Source organism: Canis aureus, chromosome 6 (genome assembly GCF_053574225.1).
Source record: "Canis aureus isolate CA01 chromosome 6, VMU_Caureus_v.1.0, whole genome shotgun sequence".
NCBI lineage: Eukaryota > Metazoa > Chordata > Mammalia > Carnivora > Canidae > Canis > Canis aureus.
This window is the reverse complement of record NC_135616.1, coordinates 18,864,926-18,888,732: the sequence shown is the minus strand read 5'-3', so window position 1 is coordinate 18,888,732 and position 23,807 is coordinate 18,864,926. Positions and strand designations below refer to the sequence as shown.

Genomic DNA, 23,807 nt, shown 5'->3' with positions numbered 1-23,807 from the left:
AAAAGAAAAAGTGAGCCCAGTTCTGATGCAGAGTTATGACTAGTAAAAAGAACAATAAAAATGACTATAAAGTGCCTGACAAATAGAAAATGTTTAATAATACTAAGGTGCTTTATGGGGCAAGGGTTTACCTCTTGGCACGGGATAACAGACCTTCCCACAGAGGCTTTTCCCTTGCCGCTGCTCTTGGCAGGCAGGTCTTGTCCAGCCGGAACAGGCGAGTGAGACAGATTCTGTCCGTCTGGGGTCACCTGACTTCATACTATAAGAAGATCTCAGGGAAGTATCAGCGACTGACATGTGGCCCATTTGTTGGTGACAACCAATAACAGGGATAAAGGACACTTTGGTGACCCAGGAGCAAAAAGGAAACCAAGGAAGAGATGCAGGAAAAAGAAAAGGGAAGGGGAGGTAAGTAGCAAAGCTACCTCCAGTCTTACAGGAAATTTGGAGCAAATCTTTAACACTCCGTATCAGTTCTAATCAGACTAACCAAAGGATAGACCAAGTTAGAGGTAGGAGAAGAATTACCCTGAATGGCCTTGGGCAAGTTACTTAGTTTCTCTTCTGTTAGAGGAAGATAATAGGAATACTGTGAGTAGTAAAAGCCCATAGTATGGGCTCAATAACAATTCTTTGTTAAAAATTATGTTGGTTAGAGGTTATTGACAGGCTAGAGGAAAAGTAGAGAGATGGTTATAATTTATAGTTGATCCTCAGTGTTCTCTTTTTTAAGACTTTTTTAAAAAGTAGGCTCCACGCCCAGTATGGAGTCCCATGTGGGACTTGAACTCACAACTCTAAGTTCGAGACCTGAGCTGAAATCAAGAGTCAGACATTTAACCGACTCAGCCACCCAAGCACCTCAAGAGTTTATTTTTTAAATAATCTCCACACCCATTGTGGGGCTCAAACTTAGGACCCTGAGATGAAGGGTCACGTGCTATACCAAGTGAGCCAGCCAGGTGCCCCCTCAGTATCCTCTTTTAAAGCTAAGACTGAAGATCTCCCCTCCAAAAAAATCACAAAATATTTATAAACACAGGTGAAAGAACGTAAGCATGCAAAAAAAAAAAAAAAAAAAACCCAATTAGAGAACCCACATCTATGCTAAGAATAAAATAATGATTACCAGATGGTGCATCATAAAACCTGTACAGTTCAGAGGGAGGTGGTTACTATAGTCTACCTACATATTCCTTTTTGAGCCAGTGTGTAATTCACTGAAGTATAAAAATAAACTCTCAAGCTTTTATTCTCTTATTTATATTATGAAGAGGAAAATTTAAACATACTTTATAGAAAATGTTTAAAGGATTAATTTTGGACTAACTTTTAAGTAGGTTTTAAGCAGCAAAGTTGAAATGACATAAATATGGCAGTATAAGTCCTCAGTGTTCAATAAAATTATCCATCTCATTAAAAAGCACACCATTTGTTTTTTCCTAATTATAAGGATGGAGTTTATAGAAACTGATCTCTTTCATAGTGTTCTTTTTTTTTTCTTTTATAGTTTTTCATGAGAACATACTGATACCAGTAAAGCATATTCTAAATTTGTTTGAATACACAAGTATCTTGATCCTATAGAATATAGAAATAGGATCTTTTAAACTTCTGTCTTAAAAATAATACATATGACCATAGGATAAATTGCAGCGCTGTTTTTTTTTTTTTTAATAGTTTAAAAAACATTCTCGTGGCCACTTTACAACCAGAAAAGATCTCATCCAGATGCAATAAAGAGTATGAAACTTTCTGGCAATGTATTACATAGAACAGTGACACTCTTTGTGTTAAAGTGCTAATTTGAGAGAGATTATGTCATTTTCTTAACTCTCTTTTCCTGCTTGACAAATAAAATACTCAACTGTCATAAATCATGAAATAATTCACATTTTACTCTTAATTTCATCTATACCAACTTGTTTAGGAATGAAGTCAGTAAACACTACGTCATGAAGTTATATACTAGATCGTTAGCATTGAGTGCATTGTTTGGTGTTAGGGCTATGCCTCTCATTCCTGAAGAATTCATCCCCATGGTCGATCAAATTGCTAACATATATGAACAACATGTTCCCGTAAATACTCAGTGCTCATTATTCCATCTAATCCCCACAACAGTCTTATAGGCCAAAGAGATTAATAGCCTGCCCCAGGAAGGACAGACAGTCCATAGTGAATTCAGGACTGGATTCTGGGTCTCTCACTCGTCCATTTATTCAATACATATTTATTGAGCACCTAGTGTGTGCTAGTCACTGACAACCCAGTGAAGAGCAAGACAGAGGTCTCATTTCTCGTGGACTTGGCATTCAAATGGGAGTGACTTTAAAACTAAAGAAACTATCTTTAGCAGACCGAAGTGACTGGGTGGCTACTCCTTCCTTCTGATCCCCCCCCCACCTCCATCAGTTGGCTCCCACCCATACAGAAGCAGACCACACATACTGGCTGCTTGTGTGAACCTGATCATGGATGAGGCATGAACCCAGGGCAGATGGAGCTGTGACTGGCCTCAATCATTCTTCCAGGTTAAGATGCTTGCTGTGGGATGAGCGAGAGCAGACTTGAAGTTTCCCTAACGAGATAATTAGGGACAGGACAGGACAGTAAGCTATAGCCCGGGTGTCAGCATGGTTCATTTCTTAAGAGCTCAGAGGGCATAACACCTCTGACCACCTCAATTTGTTAGGTAGGGTGAGGAAATGGAGGCCCAGAGAGATTGAGTAGCAGAATCTGACCTAGAGTCAGGAATTAGTCCTGATTTACAGGCTCAGAATCTCTTTCCTGGTCACAGAGCCTCCGTCTCCTCACTTGCTAGATTACTTGCAACCTTTCCGACATGATTGCTTCAGACTTAACTGAGTTAATACTTGTGTAGGGCATGGTTCTTCCGCGCCACCCAGTGCAGCATTAGCTGCTGAGGGGCTAAGGTCTTTCTTCTTTGGGGTACACACTCCCCTGGACTTCCTCTCCAAATAGGTCTGTCAGGAAATCTGTGTTTTTTCCCCATCCTGCAAAAGAAAGCAGCTTAGGTGTTATGGATGGAATCAAAAGAAAATATTAACACAGGTGGGCGCTTGTTTGTTAAAGCCTTAGTCCATATTTGTGATGCTAAGGAATCCTGGGATTAGCACCTGAGAATGAGAGATGAGCTGGCACAGCTGCTGGTTAAACTAAACTGTGTCCTAACCTCACTGGCTGTTAATCAGCTAACTCACCTAAACCAATTTACGAGAAGCCCTTCTCAATAAGCCAACTATTACAGGAACACCTGGTCAGGTGACCTTTAGACTTCCTTCCCCTTAATCCCTTCCTACTATCCTATCCTGGCAAGAATGTCTGCAAATCAAATTTTTACAAATCGCATGTTTATAAATTAGATCGCAGTTTAAATGCACTGAGGGAAATTTTCTTTTAGAGCCTTCATTACTCTTTGATGTGAATTCCAGTATCAGGTTGGTCTGTTTAAACATACCTTGGCATACTGATCGTGTCTGTTGCCATTTCTGTTTTGGGGATTTATGTGTTTTAAGTATGTGTATATATATATATATCTTTTTTTTACAATATACCTAACATGTTATACCTAACATGATGTATAAAGAAAGTCATGTATCTGACTTAACTGTATTTCAACCTGTGGTTGAAATTTTCTAATTGATTTCGGGTTATTTTATCTTTATTTGCCATATGCAGAGTAGCCCTTCAAATACTAATGGTTGAATACTTTTAAAAGTGAGAGTTAATATTTTCATAATTTTTATTTGTTTTACTCTTTCGATAACGTCCATTCCTGGGACATTGCCTTTTCACTCATTGCTGTATTATTTACCACACCTGGTATAGTGGATGGCACATTTTATGTGCTCAAAAACATTCGTAGAAATGAATGAAACTGTTTTATGTGAACATTTTAAGGTTAATTAATAATCTTTGCCTTCATAGCTTTGAGCAGAAAGGATTTAAATATTTCACCTTCATTTGAAGAAATGAAAATGAATTCTTTAGCTGTGCAGGTTAGAAACAACACATCCCTCCAATTACACATTAGAAAACAGACCTACTTTTCCTTAAACATTTCTTGCACATCTACCGTGTGCCTCCACCATGCTATGCTCTGAGCATCAGATGGTTAAGACAGTGACCCTGGAGATTAGGACAAGTTCTGTTTCATATGTTCCAAATTTAATTTGCTCTCTTCTATTGATTTCTTGGCACACCATGGGAATCCCTTATACCCAAATGACTCACCAACTGGTGGTAGGAGCAGGGCTGTCCTCACAGATGTGTGGGTCTGATCAGCAAGGTTGTGCACTCTGGGGACGAGGGAGGGACTAAGATGGACTTTGCCGAGGTCACCAGACCTAGACGTCAGCCTCTTCCTCTGTGTTTTAAGTAGGGACCAGTGTTCCTCTCTCTCCTACAGGCCTACTCAGACTCTCAGACTGTCTTGTCTTTCCTTTTATCCTTTCCCCATCTCCCTCATTTCCCCTGTTTCTCCCAGGCTCAAGCTCCAACCCCCCATAACAGCTAAGAGAAACGCTTTTACGAAGGCACACATTTGATTTCACAGAATCATGCAATCTATTGTATTTGCTCACATTATAGAGTTGAGAGTGTAAAATGTAGAATTTCTCAGGGAACTCCAACTTTACGGGGGCAGTGTTTTAGTTTGGGTTTAGGGAGAAGAAATCTGTTCACTTTTGATCTGTGTTTTGCTGTCTGGGCTAGCTACCTTGGGTTTTGTGGTTATTTAGTGTTTTTTTTTTTTTTTTTTTTTTTTTTGCTTTCATAGTGTTAATTCTATTAATATTAAGACATGTCATACATATATCGTGTTAGGAAATATGGACTGTTGCCGCTAACCCCATTTTACTTTTATGAGATTTGCTCATGGATTCCAGATGCCTTTTTTGATTGTCCACAGCTACAGAAAATAAAATCAGTCCTCTCAAGGTTCTTTAATATCATTGGGGAATTTGTGTCTGTTCTGGTTTTAGGCACAACCTCCTTGGGTTATAGTTTCTTTTAAATTTAAAGAATGGTCTGAGAGGATCAAGTACAGTTAATAAAAAGATATAAACCCACCTGTCTGTTTTTCCTTTTCCTTAGTACTTTTTTTCCCCACTGGTCTGTTAACTCTTGGTTGTTCTTTAGCCTTTACTCTTTATTTTCACTTCAAGGGGGTTCAGAGAGAATAGAGAAGGGAAGAAGGATTTTGATCTGAGAGACATGGTAGACAGAGATGGAAATGCATGTGCAAAGGCCGTGAGGCAGGAAAGAGCATGGAACATTCCAGAATATCCCGGGACTGAACGAAATGTGGGCTTTGAGTATAGAGAGGATGGCGAGGTGGTGAGAGAGAAAGCTAGAGCATTCTCAACAAGGCCCTTATGTCTAGGTCATGTTAAAGGTTTCAGACCTTTTCTATGGCCTGGGCAGTTAGTTATTGGATATGTTTTAAGCAAAGGAGGACACAGTCCAACTTACTTTTTTTTTTTTTTTAAACAAGTTCTCTCCAATTAAGATGTGGACCATGGATTGCAGAGAAAGTAGAACAAAGGTGGACCAAGGTGTTGATGTCTAAGAGCTATGAGATGGTGTCGAGACTGGTGTGGGTGAGGCAGGAGGAGTTCAGGTAATAGACGAGGCAAACGGTGGTTCTGTGCTGCTGCTGTGTGTCAGAAGAGGGCCCACTTGCTGCCAAAGGAGCCCTGGGGAATAGAAGGGGGAATTCTGCTTTGGAGATACTGAATCTGAGAGGCTCCTGGGATAACCAAGTGGGAATGTTGGATAAGGAGGTAGATAACAGGTCTGGCAAAAGTCTGGGCTGGAGGGCAAAACTCGGAAGTTCATTGGCTTATAGATAATAATTGAAGCCACCTAGGGTGGATTGTGTTGTGTGGAAAGAAATTGTAGTGAGAGAAGGCAGCCCCAAGACACTCAGATGTTCCCAGGCAGAGCAGAGAAGGGGTTGCTGGCACGGAGCCCCAAGGAACTTGTAGGGCATAGTGGATCAGGAGCTGGTGGAGTGGTCGATTTTGTTAATGCAGCTGAGATTTCAAATAAGATGGCACCTGGGAGTCCGGCTCTGGCTTCTCTACAGGGAGCCCATTAGTGGTCTTAGCAGAGTAGTTTTGTGGGTGGCAAGCAGAAGACATGCTTGAGTGATCTGAGGGCACAGTGAGAAGCCAAGAGAGAGAACCAGCCACCTCTTCTCTGCTTGACTGCAGGAGAGTTGGGACTGGAGTTGAAGGGACAGATTTGGTATTTTTTTAAAAGATTTTATTTATTTATTCATGAGAGACCCAGACTGAGAGAGAGAGAGGCAGAGGGAGAAGCAGGCTCCATGCAAGGGGAGCCCGATGTGGGACTCGATCCAGGGTCTCCAGGATCAGGCCCTGGGCTGGAGGCAGCGCTAAACAGCTGAGCTACCCGGGCTGCCCAATTTTGTATGTTTTTTAAGATGGAAGAGACCCAAACATGTTTACATGTTGATGGAAAGGAGTCCGTAGGGAGCAAGAGGGCCTGCAGGGTGGCAAGATCCAGAGGATGGGTGGCATGGCTGGCTTTGGGTTGTTTTGTTAATTCTTTTATGTACTTTTCTAAAATCCCCGATGAAAGAGACTGACCCAGGTTAGACTACTACGACACAGTAGCCTACCTCCCTCACTAGCACTCAGAGACCCCTCCTCTGCCAGCCCCCCAGCGTGCTCCCTGAAGAGTCTGAACTCCTTGTCAGTGAGGGGATGCATCTCCCCACTTAAAGGACAGCCCTCATTCACCTAGCAGAATATGAACATCTTTTATCTTTTGTATTTGAGTGGAGTAATTGACAAAGCAGAAGATCCAGTTCAAGATAGAGCCCTACTTTATTGAAAGAAATGCTAAGATAAAATAGAAACACTGTATGAAAATGTTTCTCAGACCAGGGAGGCAACTTATGCGTTGCCTTGTATACACCCAACTGACTGGGTCTTGAGTTTTGGGGAATTCATTAGCATTCACCTTAATGGATTTTAAGTATCCTGCAGGTATGCAGAGACAATTTTTAGACTCCAGTCTGAATTGGGCCTGAATAAAGTAGATGCTCAAAGAAAAGGGCTTTAATTTTCTGGCTTTTTCTGGGAGAAAAAAAAATAGTTCTTTGCAGCAAGTATAATTTTTTCAACTTATTTTTTTCTTAATAAACTTTATTTTCTAGAGCAGTTTTGGGTTCCCAACAAAATTAAGCAGAAAATCCAGAAAGTACCCATATACAGCCTGGCCCTAAGTAGCATACCCCGACAGCCAACCTCCCCGTACCCCAATGATACGTTGTTACAATTGATGACGCCCACAATGATACCTCCTTGGCACCCAAACTCCCTTATTTTACATTTGTGTTTATTCTTGGGGTTCCACATTCTACAGGGACATGCTTCCACCCTGTTGTATCACACAGAGTACTTTCACTGCCCTAAAAACCCTCTGTGCTTCACCTGTTCGTCTCCCCCTCCCCTCTATTTCTTCCTTTCTGGTTTTTGTTGTTGTTGTTGTTGTTTTAGATTTTGTTTATTTATTCATGAAAGACAGAAAGAGAGAGAGAGAGAGAGGGAGAGGCAGAGACATAAGGAGAGAAGCAGGCTCTCCGTGAGGAGCCTGATGTGGGACTTGATCCCAGGACTCCGGGGAAGGCAGATGCCCAACCACTGAGCCACCCAGGTGCCCCCCTCCCCTCGATTTCTGTACTTGTTTGCTTGCAGTAATCCTCTTCCATAGTAAACATAAAAATTTGTTTTTCACCTTCCTCCTTTCTGAAGATCTCGATAGAACCCTGATAATAACAACTTTGATTTGATTTAAGCACTTTTGTATACAACAGAAAAATTCAGCCACTGACCTGCAATTACAACTTTAAAGCAATAAGAAGTCTAATTCCAGCTTTTTTCCTCTCTCCGTCAGTATTCCTTCCTCCCCACCCCCCATTTAAACTCTCTGTAGTTAACATTTCAACAGAAGCTTTTTTTTTTCTTTTCTTCTTTGGCAGAGGGCTGGAGGGGAAGCAGACCCGCCCTTGACCCTTGCCTCCCAAATCCCTGCGGGGCAGTCAGCTGAGCCTGTGTTCTTTGTATTTGTATTTGGCCCCCTCCTGGGTGTTGCAGAGTAGATTTCTGTTCCTAAAGAGCCGAGAAGGGAAAGCTGTGGCTCTTAAAGGTACTAACAACAGTGTTCTCAGCAGGGACTTTAAAAGAAAGACGGAGAAAGGTAGTTTGGGGATTAAGGGGTTAAATCATTAGCATTCTAGACTTTGCTGTTTACTCACAGCTACTCCCTACCGAAAATACGAAAATAGGTTGCTTTAAAGCCAGGGAAACTGGCCATTGTAAACTCTCCTGTTTGAAAGTGGTTGGGAAAGATCCCTTAAAGGTGTGGGGTAGGTCGGATTGAAAAGACCAATTCTTCTGGGAAGGGCCACCTTCCACATCAGCTTTACCCACACCTAGTGTTCCCCATTACCAAGCCTTTATCCAGCGTCTCCTCCTTTTCGGAGTCCTTCTGGATGCCTTGGCGGAGACAGGAGTAAAGCAGGCACCCCTTTCTGGACTTCACCGTGCACCTTTTTTCTCATTTCACCAGTATTCGTATTTACCTAGTATTTATCTATTGACTGTTTTTACCCTCATCCCAAATGAAAGTAGGCATGAAATCACAGGTTTGAGGTACTGGCTATATTTTCTAATACTTACTAAAAAACACTTGTAAGTATTTAGAAACGACAAAGTAGTCGTCCGGGTACCACCTGAAATAACCCTGCATCTCCACAGTGATGTGTGTCCCACTGTTCAGAACACGGATGTAGACCACAGCCTCACAGAGCTGGAAGGATGCCCCAGATTTCCTGAAGTTCATGAATTGAAGTCCAGGGAGGTTTGTGGGTGCATTTGAGACAACATCTCCTTCCTTCCCAGGTACCGGCAAATGTCAAGGCAGGGATGCCTCCTTGCTGGTCTCTTCTCACAATTTTGTGCATTTTCAGATTTTTTTTTCCCCACTCAGGGTTAATTGCTGGTAAAGACTGGTCTCCTGCCCCACAGGATTGTGTAAACTGAAGGCTGAGCCCTGAGGGTAGGGGCTTAGAGATATCTAAATAATTTGCCTATCTCTCCCTTAAACACCCACCCCAGGTGCTGTGTATGCCCTGGAAAAGGTGCTGTCCCGCAAACTGACAAGGGCCCAGGCCTTCTGGAGTTTACATTCCAGGAAGAATGAATGACAGGGACAAAAGGGAAATAGGTAATAACAAGGAAATATTGTATAGTAGTAAGTGTTCTACAGAGAATGGAAACACAGGGACATGACAGGTGGTTTGGGGGAGTGGGGCTGCTTAGATGTGGCCTTCTGGAAAGAAGTCTCAAGGCATGAAGGGGCCCACCCTGGGAAGAGCAATCCAGGCAGAGGGAACAGCTCCTGCAAAAGTTTTGGAAAATCTTTGGGAAATACCAAGCCAGTTCAGTGGAACTCTGGGGTTCAGAGAAGGGAATGAGGTAGACCAGTTGGTCGGACCTCACGGAGGGCAGTGGGGAGTTGGGACACTAGCTCATACCAGGGAATCATATCCCAGAATTCAGCTCCAGACACAAAGCAGATCACAGGACATACCAGACCTAGTGTGTTAGAGTTTGTCTGAAGCCTGAAGCAGGTTGCCTTAATCTCTTAACTACATTTTAACAGTACTGGCAGCCCTGCCTCACAGAGGGGCATGTGTACCACACCTAGCATAGTCCTGGTGTGCTGAAGCACCCAGTGCAGGTATCTTCCTCTTAACCCCTTAGGCCTTCTGAGACACCCTTACTGGTAGAAAAAGAGTTTCATTACCAAAAATAAGCCAAGATTTTTTTTTTAAAGATTTTTATTATTTATTTATTTATTTATTTTATTTAAGAGAGAAAGCGCCCCTACATTTGCACAGGGAGGAACAGCGAGAGAGGCAGGAGCAAGACTCCACGCCAATATGGGGCTGGATCTCAAAACCCTGAGATCATGACCTGAGCTGAAATCAGGAGTCGGACAGTTAACTGCCTGAACCAGCCAGGTGCCACCAGAAATAAGCCAAGATTTTTCAGGTTGGTGTTTGGATAATTCTGCCCTTTGCTGGACTCATCAAAGGAAAGTGCTGGAGATTGTTGGCTGGTATTGGCTGGGTTTTCTGGGAGAGACTTTAGGGGCATGAACCCTTGATATTTAGCATTCTTTCTAGAGGACCTTTTTGAGTGCAGTTTACCAGGCAGTGTAATCAAGGCATTGTGTCAGAGGAGGAATAAAAGTTGTGGCTGTAACAAAGAGCCCTGGAAGGGCATATGTGGTTTTGTGCCTTTAGATTTTTCTTTTCTGTTGAGCGACGACAGAGAGCTCAAGTTCACATGCAGGAGCTGGGAGGAGGGGAAGAGGGAGAGGGAGAGAGAGAGAGAATGAGAATGAATCCTAAGAAGCAGAATCCATGTCCACCAGGGAGCCCATTGCAGGCCGTGATCCATGACCCAAGCCAAAATTGAGAATTGGATGCCCAACTGGAGCTACCCAGGTGCCCCAGATTTTTCTGATTTGAAAATATTTTCTAATTTAACACATGCATGTTAAAAAAAATTTGAATATACCATTAAAAGGAACCTTGCCTCTACTTTTGACTCCCTAGAGACAACCACTGTTACATTTTCTGATGAATGCTTATGGATTCAAACATTCAGTATACATATTCAGATACTTTGCATGCATTCCTTATGATTTTTGGAAGGCAGAATGTTCTTAAATCCTTGAGTATATGGTAGCTGCCCCAAGGTTTGGTAAGAATAGGACAGCATAGAAGATGGGATGTCACGAGGATATCGATCTCTGAGCACGAGTGAATTTGGGGACTTGCAAATAGTATAGATCCTTGCTAAGGGAAAATTAAAAATCATATGTACTATTAAATGAAGCCAATTCTGTCTGTAGAGAGAATGTTTTGGAAATAAAATGGGACCTTGAGTATTCTCATTGTATATACTCTAGGGGAATCCTTTGGAATCTTTTCTTCTCTCACTGAAGCCTGAAAGTGATTGGGTTGCTTGTGGGTGTCTTCATCTTGGCATCCCTGGTAAGCAGATGAGGCCAGGAGTGAGGGTGGTCATCTGTGGTCCTGGGAACTGTCCCCAGTCAGCAGGCAGGCCCCCCTGATGGAAAGCAGACAGTCTGTGCAGGGGAGGCGGCCAGCATCCTACTCTAGTTGTCAGAGTGAGCACTTCAGCTCCAGGTGGGTTCCTGGATGCACCTCCTGAATGGGCAGGGGCTGGATGCCCAAGCTTGTGGTCTCAAGGCATTTGCATTAGAAGCCCTGGGTCACAGCTGAGAAGCTCCTTAGTTGACACCTCACTACCCCACCCCAGAGCCACTCCTGGACTGAATCCTTTTGGTTCAGGGTGTTCCTGAACTGCAGGTTGCAATCTGTTCTCTGCTTGAAGCCACTAGTACTGGCAGGGTTTTCTGGTGAGTGTGTCCAGACTCTGGGACCCGGGAGTGGTTCTGAATGGCGACAGCCAGCGTTTGATCACCTAAACTTTAATCCTTGCAACATGAGTTTTCCAAAATGCTAGAAGCTTTTCTTAAATGAGCAGAGAGTAGTCAACAGATTAAAGGAAGCTCCCCACCACTATTTTTCCAAACTCAAAAACTGTGCTAAACAGTAAGATTTTTCACAGAACTACACAAAACTTGCCTTAGGTTTATGATTTTTTTCCATTTTAATGTCCTTTCATGGATATTGCCTAATTTAACCCTTGCAGCAACCCTTTGAGATAGTGAAACTTTGATTACTATCCATATTCTAGAATGAAACTGTTGAGTCTTGTAATAGGCAAATAAATCCATGGCTAGTTTAAACAGAGAGTAAATCATTGTACACCATTGACTTTCCCCAAAGTGAGGGGAAACACAAGTCCTGCAATAATAGGTGTCTAAAAACATAGAGGTGGGGCACCTAGGTGGTTCAGTTGGTTAAGCATCCAGCTCTTGATTTTGGCTCAGGTCATGAGCTCAGAATCATGAGATTGAGCTAACCCTGCTTCAGACTCTGTGCTAGGTGTGGAGCCTGCTTAAGATGCTCTTTCCCTCTCCCTCCGCCCCTCCCCCCCTCTGAAAAAAATAAAAACATTGGGTCACCTGGGTGGCTCAGTCAGTTAAGCATCCAACTCTTGATTTCGGCTCAGGTCATGATCTCAGGGTCCTAGGATCAAGCCTCAAGTCCGGTTCTGTGTTCAGGGGAGAGTCGGCTTGAGATTTCTCTCTCTCTCTCTCCCTCTGCCCCTCACTCTGCTCTTATGCTCTGTCTCTCTCTCTCTCTAAAATAAATAAACCTTTAAGAAAATAAAAAATAAAATAAAAACATAGGGTTCCCAGTCAGGTAAATTTAGGGTACAGTCCCATCAAGTTGGAAGCCCAAATAAAGAAATCTGTTTACCTTGATGTTTCATATATTTATTTGATCATTAACTTGCCATCTTCCCCCACCTGATAATATCTCTCACTACTGCTTCTCACAATATTTTAGGAAACACAAGGCTGTGATATTACTATGAAAAAAGTAGGGAATCCCTGGGTGGCTCAGCGGTTTAGCACCTACCTTCAGCCCAGGGCATGATCCTGGAGTCCCGGGATCGAGTCCCACATCAGGCTCCCTGCATGAGCCTGCTTCTCCCTCTGCCTGTGTCTCTGCCTCTCTCTCTCTCTCTGTCTCTCATGAATAAATAATAAAATAAAATCTTTAAAAAAAAGAAAAAGAAAAAAGTACAATTTTTGAGGAGCTTTTAAAAAAATACATACCCGTAAATTTACTTGTATTCTTTAAAATAATTTTAGCTCTAATACAGAAACTGTAAAAGTTATACACATGGCTTTCAGCCACTAATGCTGTTTTCAGATTCATGGAGCAGCATACATGGCACTGCAGGAAATGCCTGAAATCTACTTTAGGTCTTGGCCACTTACAGGCATTGTGACTTGGTCTGATTAGTTAACCTCTATAAACCTCAGTTTCTCTCTCTTTGAAAATGATGTTATATTAATTCTTTACGATCGTGGCAGGGATTAAATGAGTTGGCTCACAAAGCACTTGGCACAGTATCTGGCACACGGTAAGTGTTTAGAAAATACATTTATTGTTACTTCATGAGTTCCACAGAGTTCAGCAAAGTTTGATGGACTCTGTCTTGGGGATAGATGTCCTCAAGAATTGATTAATGGGAAACTTGAAAAAATTATAGTTGGCTAAACTGTCCAGTCCTAATGTAACTGAAGGAAAAAAGATGAACTCTTTTGTATTAGTTTCCTAGGGCTACCGATAAGAAAGTACCACAGACTAAGTGGCTTTAAAGACAGAAATTTATTGTTTCACAGTCCCAGAGGCCAGAAATCCAAGATCAGGGTGTCAGCTGATTTGGCTCCTTCTGAGAGCTGTGAGAGAGTATCTGTTCGCCTGTCCTTGCTCCCAGTGGTTTGCTGGCCATCTCTGGCAGTCCTTGGCTTGTAGAAGCATCACCCTGATCTCTGCCTTCATGGTCACATAACATTCTTCCCATGTGCAGGTTTCTCCTTTTTGTAAGAATACAAGTCCTATATGACACAATCCAGTCATATTGGATTAAGGTGCACCCTACTCCATTATAACCTCATCTTAACAAATTATATCTGCAATGATCCTCTCCAAATAAGGTCACATTCTGAGGTACCAGAGGTTAGGACTTCAACAAAAGAATATTTGAGGAACACAGTTCAGCCCACAATAGTGATTTAGTAAGTCCCAATGAGAGCATGCAAGAAAAGAGACTTGGTTAAACATCCAGTTGTAGAATTTTGTGCTTGCTTTTTTACCTTGGAACTACCCTTTTCCTCAATCACTTTTATTGAGATAATTTACATACAACAAAGTGAATCAATTTTAAGTGTACAATTCAGTGAGTTTTAACAAGTGTATATACCTATGTATCCACCCCCTCAGTCAGGATACAAGTTATCTCCCGGGTGCCTGTGGAAACTAAGATCAACTGATTCTCAGTTTCTGCTCAGTTCTCCCTTTTGGGGGAAACAATCACAGTCCGGGGTTATGAGATCAAGTGCCCCGCATTGGGCTCCACACTCAGCAGGGAGTCCGCTTGAGTTTCTCTTACCTTCTCTCTCTGTTTCTCCCTCCCCTCCCCTACACCCCCAACCCCACCCCAGCCACGTGCACTCTAAATAAATAAATAAATAAATAAATAAATAAATAAATAATCTGCTTCCTACCACTGTAGACTAGTTATAAGTACCTTTGCTAACATTTCATAGAAATGAAAGTATATAGTATATGTAATCTGTGCTAGTTTTTTTTTTTTTTTTTTTTTTTTTTTTTTTTTGCCTGTGTCTGCTTTAAAGTGAATCATTAATCCACAGTCATCTAGCAGAGAAGTTTTTAATGTAATAAATCTGGCCCTTAAAATTTTGTAGCTAGGGTGCCTAGGTGGCTCAGTCAGTAAAGCGTCTGCCTTCAGCTCAGGTCATGATTCCAGAGTCCTGGGATTGAGTCCCATATCAGACTCCCTGCTCAGAGGAAAGTCTGCTTCTCCTCTCCCTCTGCTCCCAACCCCCTCCACTCATGCTTGCCACTCATGCTTGTCTTTGGCTTTCTCTCTTTCAAATAAATATAATCTTGGGATCCCTGGGTGGCACAGCAGTTAGGCGCCTGCCTTTGGCCCAGGGCGCGATCCTGGAGACCCAGGATCAAGTCCCACGTCGGGCTCCTGGTGCATGGAGCCTGCTTCTCCCTCTGCCTGTGTCTCTGCCTCTCTCTCTCTCTCTCTCTCTCTCTCTGTGACTATCATAAATAAATAAAACTTAAAAAAATAAAAAATAAATATAATCTTAAAAGAAATGCTGTAGCTAGATGGAGCACAATCATGATAGACTTAAAAAAAAACCCACATTTATTTCCTTACTATGCCCATCATGGCCCTATATTAGATACCTCATATCCTCATTAAATCCTGAGATTAGTCTTATGGGGTAAGCACTCTTCGCCATTTAATAAAAGGAAGTTTTTTCACTTGTTTTTTTAAAATTGTTGATTACTGCCACCTGAAGAATGGGTTTAGTTGAGGGAAGGTGAACTTTTGCCACGATCAGAGCTTCAGAGCATGGTGTAATGGTAATTTTAGTGAAATATTGCAGGTCATTGGAAAGATTAAAAGAGTGCATTTCAAGAGTTGAATGTGACTGGGGTCCAGCATGCCAGAAGGACCCACAAAACGTTACCTATCATTGCTGTTGTTAGTGGACTCAGAGGCTGGAGCCCCTGGGTGATAATCCAGGCCTGAGCTCGTCACTCTTCAGGGTCCTGGATCATTCACCCTCCTCTAGGGAGCAGCCAGCCTGACCCCTTCCTTCACCCCTTCCCCAGCACACTGCCACTAAAGTGTAAGCTTTCCTCTGAAAAGAGAAGGGTCTCACATGAACAAATGTGGGTACTCTCCTGAAGGAGTTCAGCCTCCACATTTTATGGCAGAGAAGGTTTAGCAATGTGGGGCCGCTGGCTTGGGCAGGAGTACTCAAATCCAGCTCCCCATGCTTCCAGCTTTTGGGAAATGAAAACAGGAGAGATGCCAGCCCAACACTGAGATGTTTTAAAGTCATGCCAGTTCAAAGTGGGACTGTTCTTACGCATGTCAATATCTCTAGTGCCAGCCAGGCTGGAGTACATGTTTCTAGGCATAAATTGAAAGTTAATTATCCTAGTTTTTTGTGAGGGACATACTGAACATTTTAGAGCTAAGGTAGGGAATTAGCTGACAGCGTCTTTCCAGCAGCTCCTTTAGTTTTTGGTTGTTTGGGTTCTAATTTGTCATATTTTTCTCCTCTCTTATCCTTCATATTACTTTTGGAATACATGTGAATTAGGGTCAGTTAGTGTCTGTGTTGACATCCACCCCAAACTAAATCTCCAAATTATCTTCATATAAATCTTGAAGAGGTAGTAATTTTAGCCTAACTGGCAATTAAAAAGCAAGAATTATACTTAATAACCTCCACGGGGGTACCTGAGGTCTTCTGTTTGGGAATCTTAACAAATGCTCTTCATCATCAATAATTGAGGTGGGAAATCATCTGACTTCCATTTAGTTTTACACGGTGATGCAGGACTCCCAGCGTCTCTCAGGAGATGGCAGGGGGGTGACTAGCTGGGTGCACACATGCACCAACGCTGTGCTTTCCAGGCACTTCTCAGCTCTGGGCCCTGACCAAGCCTCTGAGTCTCACTTTCTCACCTTGAGTCTCAGTCTCCCTTTTGGAGGAAACAATCACAATCCAGTTCTTTTCCAGCCCTGAGCTCATTTGCTCTTCATTATCAAAATATCAATATGCAAATTCTGTTTTAGAGCTGCTGACTCAAATATGATCCTGTGTTATGGGATTAACATTAATTTAGTTAAATGTATTGTCAGATTTGACATGGAGGACATATTCATGCTAATTAGAACAGGTATAGTGAATGGGCTCCTGCTAGAGCTGTCTCATTAAGACTGAATTGAATTGATTTTGATGCTTTCTTACAGATTTATAAATTAAGAGTAACAAATGACAGCAACTGGCTCCAAATATATAGACTTTTACCTACAACCATTATAGTCCCTCTCCACAATTATTTTTTACATTTCGTGTATGCAAACTTCTTGCTATCTCCTACTGCCTTCTTTATTATCATCCAACTAAATTATATTAGTGCAACTGAATATAGCTTAATATAGCTTTGGAGAGAGAAATGGTAATCACTGCTTAATTTGTTTAACATTTTAATTTCTGTATACCAACTATATGAAACAAGATATCAAATCCATTACTAGCAGATAAAATAATTCCAGTGATGGGATTTATTTTGAGTCTTAGTGTATATAAATGGTTGAGTGAATACTAATATCCAAATCGTCTTCTCCAACTAGTAATAGGTGAGGAAGCTAAGTGCAGTTATTGTTGACTTTAGTTGATCTACCTTTTCGTTTGGGGTTTCCATTAGAAAGTCAGCACATTTTCAAATGTCAAGATTTAGAATTCTTATGGGGATCTCTGGGTGTGGCTCAGCGGTTTAGCACCTGCCTTTGGCCCAGGGTGTGATCCTGGAGTCCTGGGATGGAGTTCCACATTGGGCTCCCTGCATGGAGCCTGCTTCTCCCTCTGCCTGTGTCTCTGCCTTTCTCTCTCTGTGTGTGTCTCTCATGAATAAATAAATAAAATCTTAAAAAAAAAAGATTTAGAATTTTTGGGCATTTGGGTGGCTCAGTGGTTGAGCATCTGCCTTCGGCTCAGGTGGTGATCCTGGAGTCCTGGGATCAAGTTCCACATTGGGCTCCCCACAGGGAGCCTGCTTCTCCTTCTACCTATTGCCTCTGCCTCTCTCTCTCTCTCTCTGTCTCATAAATAAATAAATAAACAAATAAATAAATAAATAAATAAATAAATAAAATCTTAAAGAAAAAGATTTAGAATTCTTACTTGTTTCCACAAGAAACACCTTTCCAAGAAATACTGGACTGACCTAGAAACAGGGAGTTGGTCTGTTAATATCACTCACATACCAGGGTCTCATCTGGCTTATTTGTCATACTTCAGAGCTACAGAAAGGAGATGTGTGTTCTGGGTCTCCAAGGGCACTTCCATTCCCACGGGGGATTCTTTACACAGTGGCTCTCCAAGGCCAGTGTCAGAGTCAGGAGTTCCTGGAGATAGGGGAAAGGCAGTACTGATGAGATTCGCTATTGTTGTCAGGCAAATTTTCGTTCACCAACTGTCTTCATCAAGATAGACGTTGTGCTTTAAGAGATTTGAGAAGTAATAGGACAAAAAGGAATTACTGCTTATTCTTGGTGGTTAATAATATTGAACGCGGCTTGATACATAATATGTGTATCAGATAATGTGTATTATCTTTGCTGAGTTTCTGTTTCTGAATAGTTGTGCAGCACTGCATACTGTGTCGTGTAAAGTAAGCTGGGTTTTCACAGCAAGTTCAGAACCGGTAGAAAGTAGAGAACAAATAAGATGGTTAGATGAGCAGCTTATGCGCAGACCTGTATTTTTTAAGTATCCCTTAAAAATGATCATTAAATCCTTTAAAAAGAACAATTGCCATTTGTAAAAATCTTTAAAGCCATCATTAAAAATAATAGCTTACATATTTGGGGGTGTTATATTTTAGGAACTAGGTAAGTGCTTTTCATAACTTGCACTTTTCATGTGAGTTACAGATTTTTCACAATAATGATGAAAGATGTTGTTAATACCTTCTTAAAGATGGAGAAACCAAGGCACAGAGGATTAAATCACCCAGCAAGCATGTGGTGGAATGAGGACTGAAGCCCAGCACTCCAGCCTGCAGCCCATGACTCCAACTCCGTGCTGCCTCTGTATACCATTGTTAAAGTGCTACCAGTGGTTTTCCATATACAATTTATAAGGAGTAGCTTGTCAGTTCATAAGATTATACCATAAAATAGTTTACTTCCCTTAAAAGCAGTAGGACTTCTATTACAGAATAAATGTCCACCTCAGTTATTTTTTTTTAAGATTTTGTTTACTTATTTGAGAGAAAGAGAGAGAGAGAGAGATAGTGATAGAGATAGTGAAAGAGAGAGCATGAGCGGGGGGGAGAGGGAGAAGCAGGCTCTATCCCAGAACCCCGGGATCATGACCTGAGCCCAAGGCAGACCAGATCCTTAACCCACCGAGCCACCCAGGCGTCCCTCCACCCAAATTATTCTTAACAGCTCTGTAGTCTCTGTGTTGAAATGACGCGTGGCTCTATTGCTGTGCTCCCACCTGAAGCATTCTACCCATTGAGCACCAGGTTCATTTTTTATTTCTCCTTCTGTTCCTTTTCTCTGTTTGAAAGTGGTTTCCAATACTTTAAAGGGTTATTGGAGAGAAGAGAAAGAAGTCTGTGAGAAGGAAGGTGAAAGATGGGGGTGGCTATGGTATTACCCACCTTTTACATTCTCTTCGTGGAATTCAGGATTCAGTTCTGCAGCAGATGTTTATTTGGCACCTACTAAGTGCTGTGCTCTGGGCTCGAGACTGGCATAGAGTGAACAGAACCCACACTTGTGCCCGGGAGCCCACAGCCTGCTGGATTCCCAGGGGTGATTGTGAGCACGTTTCATTTAGGGAAATGCCTCACCCCGGATGGGACTTACTGGGGTTTGACTCCGTGGTCAGGGTCAGCCCCACCCCACCTGTCCCGTTGTGTCCCTCGGAGCTGCAGGAATCCAGAGCCAGCCAACCCCACAGAACTGGTCTGCCACCTTCTTAGTCATTTTGTAAACCTTGGCAAAGACTGCCAACCCCGGAGTTTCCCCGGCAAGCCCAGAGCTGCCCAGTTCCCCACAGTGCTGGTGATTTTAGTGTGCGGTGTGACAGCATCGGGCTTCTGCACTGGGAAGTATTATGCGTTGATTTCCACAAAATCCCTATCACCTCATTAGCTTAATGTGGCCTTAATTAAAATTTGTGCCTATTAGCACCGTGAGATTCTGGGTTTTGTTTATTTTTTATGTGATGGATGGGATGGGTAGGTGACACATTAGAAAGTGTGTGAGGACCACTGCCCCAAAGGAAAAATCACTGAGGTTGTTTACCAGAAGATCAGAGCCCTCAATTATAGATTTGCTTTATCATCATCGGTACTGTTTATTCATTTTCTACTGTGTGCAAAAATAAAGTATTTCATTAAGTACCGTGGGGAGTTGATAGGAAAGATAACTGGGTAGTGCTTACCCCCAATTTCATTCTGATTGTATCTGTAGGCTTTCTGTGGACGCCTGTGATCCTCCACACCACAGGCTAGAACCATTTATCTGTGAGCCCATATATCAGTAAACTTTTTCCCCGGGTGAAGGATTTACATGGTTCTCCAGAAATTAGGCTTCAACCCCACATCCTTTACAAGGAAGCAATACATAGAGGGATGCTTCAGATGTGTTCTAATTTTTTTTTTTTAATTTATGATAGTCACAGAGAGAGAGGCAGAGACATAGGCAGAGGGAGAAGCAGGCTCCATGCACCAGGAGCCCGACGTGGGATTCGATCCTGGGTCTCCAGGATCACGCCCTGGGCCAAAGGCAGGCGCCAAACCACTGAGCCACCCAGGGATCCCTTCAGATGTGTTCTAGAGAAGGCCACAGTGGGGCCCCTGGGTGGCTCAGTCGGTTAATAAGCATCTGCCTTCTGCTCAGGTCATGATCCCAGGGTCCTGGGATCAAGCTCTGTGTTGGGCTCCCTGCACAGTGGGGAGTCTGCTTCTCCCTCTCCCTCTATCTGCCCCTCTCCCTGCTTGTGCTCACTTTCTCTCTCTCTCTCAAATAAATAAATAAAATCTTTTTTTTAAATTTTAAAATAAGAGAGAAGACCACAACAAATTGCAGGGCCTCGAGAACACTTTAAACCCTCTTCCCAAACCTCCCTCACAGCTACCCACATAGAGGGATCAAGGAAGATCCTACTAGGGAATAAACAGGACGATCCACAGGATGGCATCAGAAACTGACCTCCTGAGTAGGTTGGTAGACGTGTGGTTGGAAAATGAGGTTCCACTCTCCGCTAGCACACAGGCTTTTCTTCTTGCTCACTCTTCTTGTCTTTCCTGTACTTGCCATCATTTTCTCTTCCCATCTCCCTCCCATATGACTGTCCCTTTCTCACTTTCTGCCCCTTCTCCGGTTCTTACATCTTCTCGTGGCTTCTTGGCCCATCCTCTGTCCCTGTCCTGCTTCTCTGTCACTGACTGCTTTTCTTTCTAGACAAAACTGCATTTACCTCCATGGCTGTCGTGGCATTACGTACTGTGTCTTGTGGTTAAATAATCATCTCATAAAATTCAGCTGGGGCTTTTAGGAATACCAGAGGCAGTCTGCTGCCCGGTTCCCTTCCCGCTAGCGGAAATGCTCCGGCGCAGTGCCGTCTGCTGCCACAGGCAGATGAAAGGGCTGTTTTCAGAGTCTGATCCAAGTCCTAGTGGGTCAGACGCTACCAGATTGCCCCAGACGGAGACAGCACAGATGAGATGGGGGAATGCAGGCTAGATCTTAGAATATTTTGCTTCTAACTTTAAATCAGCTACTCTTTTTTTTTTTTTTTTTAACCTTGGTCAATTAATCTAAATATTCCTGCAAATATTTGCAGAAGACAGTATTGGCTTTACCCTCCTCCCTCTCTGGACCCTTTGGAAGGCTGTGGGTTATGACTGTTCATGAGGCCTTGGGTGTTCTAGGATCTAGTAGGTAACTACTTCGTGTGCATAGGGAAGGATGTAAATTCCAGGTATAATTTTTGTTTTCTCTGCTGCATTTCCATTTTTGTACCAAACTTTTCTTGCCAATCAGGTTGATCTTTAAAAAGTTGGGTGTTTTTTTTTTTTTTTTTTTTTTTTACTCTTGTTGGTATTTATTTTAAGATACTTCTCCAAGAACACAGATGTCTCCTTTACAGTGTGAAAATTGTAAAGAATAGCTCATTGCAGTGAAGTAGCGAGGAGGATGACTGTTTGGCTGCTGTCTTTACTGCTCATTCGCCTTCTTGCTAATCTGTGTTTTCAATGCTATCTTCTCTCCCATCTGCTCCTAAGCAGGAAGTTTCATCAGCCGACATCCCCTCAAAAATATCCTGAGACTCGAGTGTACTGTGCTCTTACCAGGCCTGGTGGTTCAGTTATGGATGCTGTCAGGACTCTTGGCCTCACGCAGTTGGCTGCTAACTGACACAGCATCAGCCGCCTCACAAGAGCAGAGCTGGGTAGCCCACTGAGTCACCCCGGTTCCCACTAGCAGCTCAAACAGAATGATGTAACTAAGCATCAGTAGGACCCAAACATCCATAAGAGGATCAGTCTACATCTTCTCCTGATAAAGAACCTACCTGGCACCAGATTTCACCCAGGAGAAGCATTTTCGGCAAACTGCTAGACCTCTGGCAAGCCAATCGATGCGACATACCACCAGTTGGTTCTAGTGTGTAAACACTGAGACTGCTTCTCTCTATCACCCCCAATTTTTTTTATCACCCAATACGTCTTTTTGAAAAGTTGACACTGATACTGCCTATATGAGAGTGCTACTTTATTAAAAAGCATCCATTTTGTATCACTAACACAATGTTTTCCTGTTCTGTAAGGAGATCTCAAGCTGCTTTCAGACAACTCTCGTATTTTAGAACAATGCAACATATAAATAAGTAAACAATACTCCCATTAAATGGTGCCAAGTAAAGAATCTCTGAAGTAAGCATTCTGTTCATTAAGCACCATATTTTATTATTTCCTCCTGTCAGTGAAGGCAAATAGAAAACTGTAGTGATTAAAATTTAATCTTCCAGGGGCACCTGGGTGGTTCCATTGGTTAAGCGTCTGCCTTTGGCTCAGGTCTTAATCTCAGGGTCATGGGATTAAACCCTGAGTCAGGCTCCCTGCTCAGTGGGGAGTCTGCTGTCCTCCACTGCCTCTTCTTCCCCTACTCGTGTTCTCTCTCTCTCCCTCTCAAATAAATAAAATCTTTTAAAAAATTAAATAATAATAATAAAATTAAATTTAATCTTCCTAGTAGGCTAGAGAAAGTGCTGTGACTGTTCAGAAACTTCTCTGGGCTGGCTTCTTTCTTTTTTTCTTTTGCATTCATGCTTTTGGAATGCCTTTCATTTCATGACCAGTTCTCCTTGATTTCAAAGAAGATTTGAATTCCAATTCTGACCTAAAGTGCTATCTACCTTAAGATATTTGAATCTCTGTGACTGATACATTTTTTAAATCACAGAATAGTAAAAAATGAGGACTGAAAACAGCATTATGGACCATCTAGTCCAACAGCATATATTCTCAGTGGGAAGACTGAAGTGATACGGTGTGGCTTACCAACGTCCTGGAACTCATCAGTGACATGGCCCGGGCTGCAGCTTGAGCCTATCTCTCCTTTGTCCCCTCCTCTGAAGAACATTGAGTTTAGAAACCTCAGTTAATGTCAGCACTGTCAGAAGTACTGCAGGAATTCCCTCTTTTTAAAAATAATTGGGTCAGGGTACCTGGGGATCTCCTTCAGTGAAGTGTCTGCCTTTGGCTCGGTCATGATCCCAGGGTCCTGGGATCAAGTCTCACACTGGGCTCCCTGCTAAGTAGGGAGTCTGCTTTTCCCCCACCTCTCCTCCCTGCTTCTGCTCTCTCTCTTTCTCTCTCTCAAATAAATAAATAAAATCTGAAAAAAATTCTATAAAAAAATAATTGAGTCAAAAGTTAGTATGATCCTTGTAACATGAAATGGCTAAGTACATGTGTGTGTTATTTAACAACAGTGTACTCTAGGTTCATAAAAGGAAGAGGAATGCATTCCTTGTTGGACCAAAGTATTGCTTGCCCTTGAAAGGATATGCTTAAAAGTGTCGATAAGTAGTTCTCAGAGCATTTACTTTTATTTTTTAAAGATTTATCCATTTATTTGAGAGAGAGGGAGTAAGGGGAGGGGCAGAGGGAGAGAATCTCAAGCAGACTCCCCACTGAGCACAGAACCCTACACGGGGCTTGATCTCTCAACCCACAAGATCACAACCTAAGCCAAATCCCAGAGTCAGATGATTCACTGACTGAGCCATCAGGTACTGCTCTTCCAGTTCTCAGAGCATTTAAAGCATGATTTGATTTAAAAACTTTTTATTCGCATGGAGATCTCTTTTCTTCAGGAACTCCCTGTGCATATGGCTAATTCTCCAAAATGTCAACTCCCTGA

The 23,807-nt window shown here is 42.4% G+C and overlaps 1 protein-coding gene across 4 annotated transcripts in view; it reads left to right on the top strand.

Moving 5' to 3' along the window:
* Positions 1-23,807, top strand: part of KCTD1 (potassium channel tetramerization domain containing 1) — a 183,706-nt gene that overhangs the window by 103,685 nt on the left and 56,214 nt on the right. The window contains exon 1 of one of the 4 annotated variants that reach the window (XM_077900323.1): positions 3,350-3,464. The exons of the other annotated variants lie outside the window; for them this stretch is intronic. The gene's annotated coding sequence lies outside the window, so the exon portion shown is untranslated. Of the gene's footprint in view, positions 1-3,349; positions 3,465-23,807 lie in introns of those variants that run through there. 4 annotated transcript variants of the gene reach the window in all.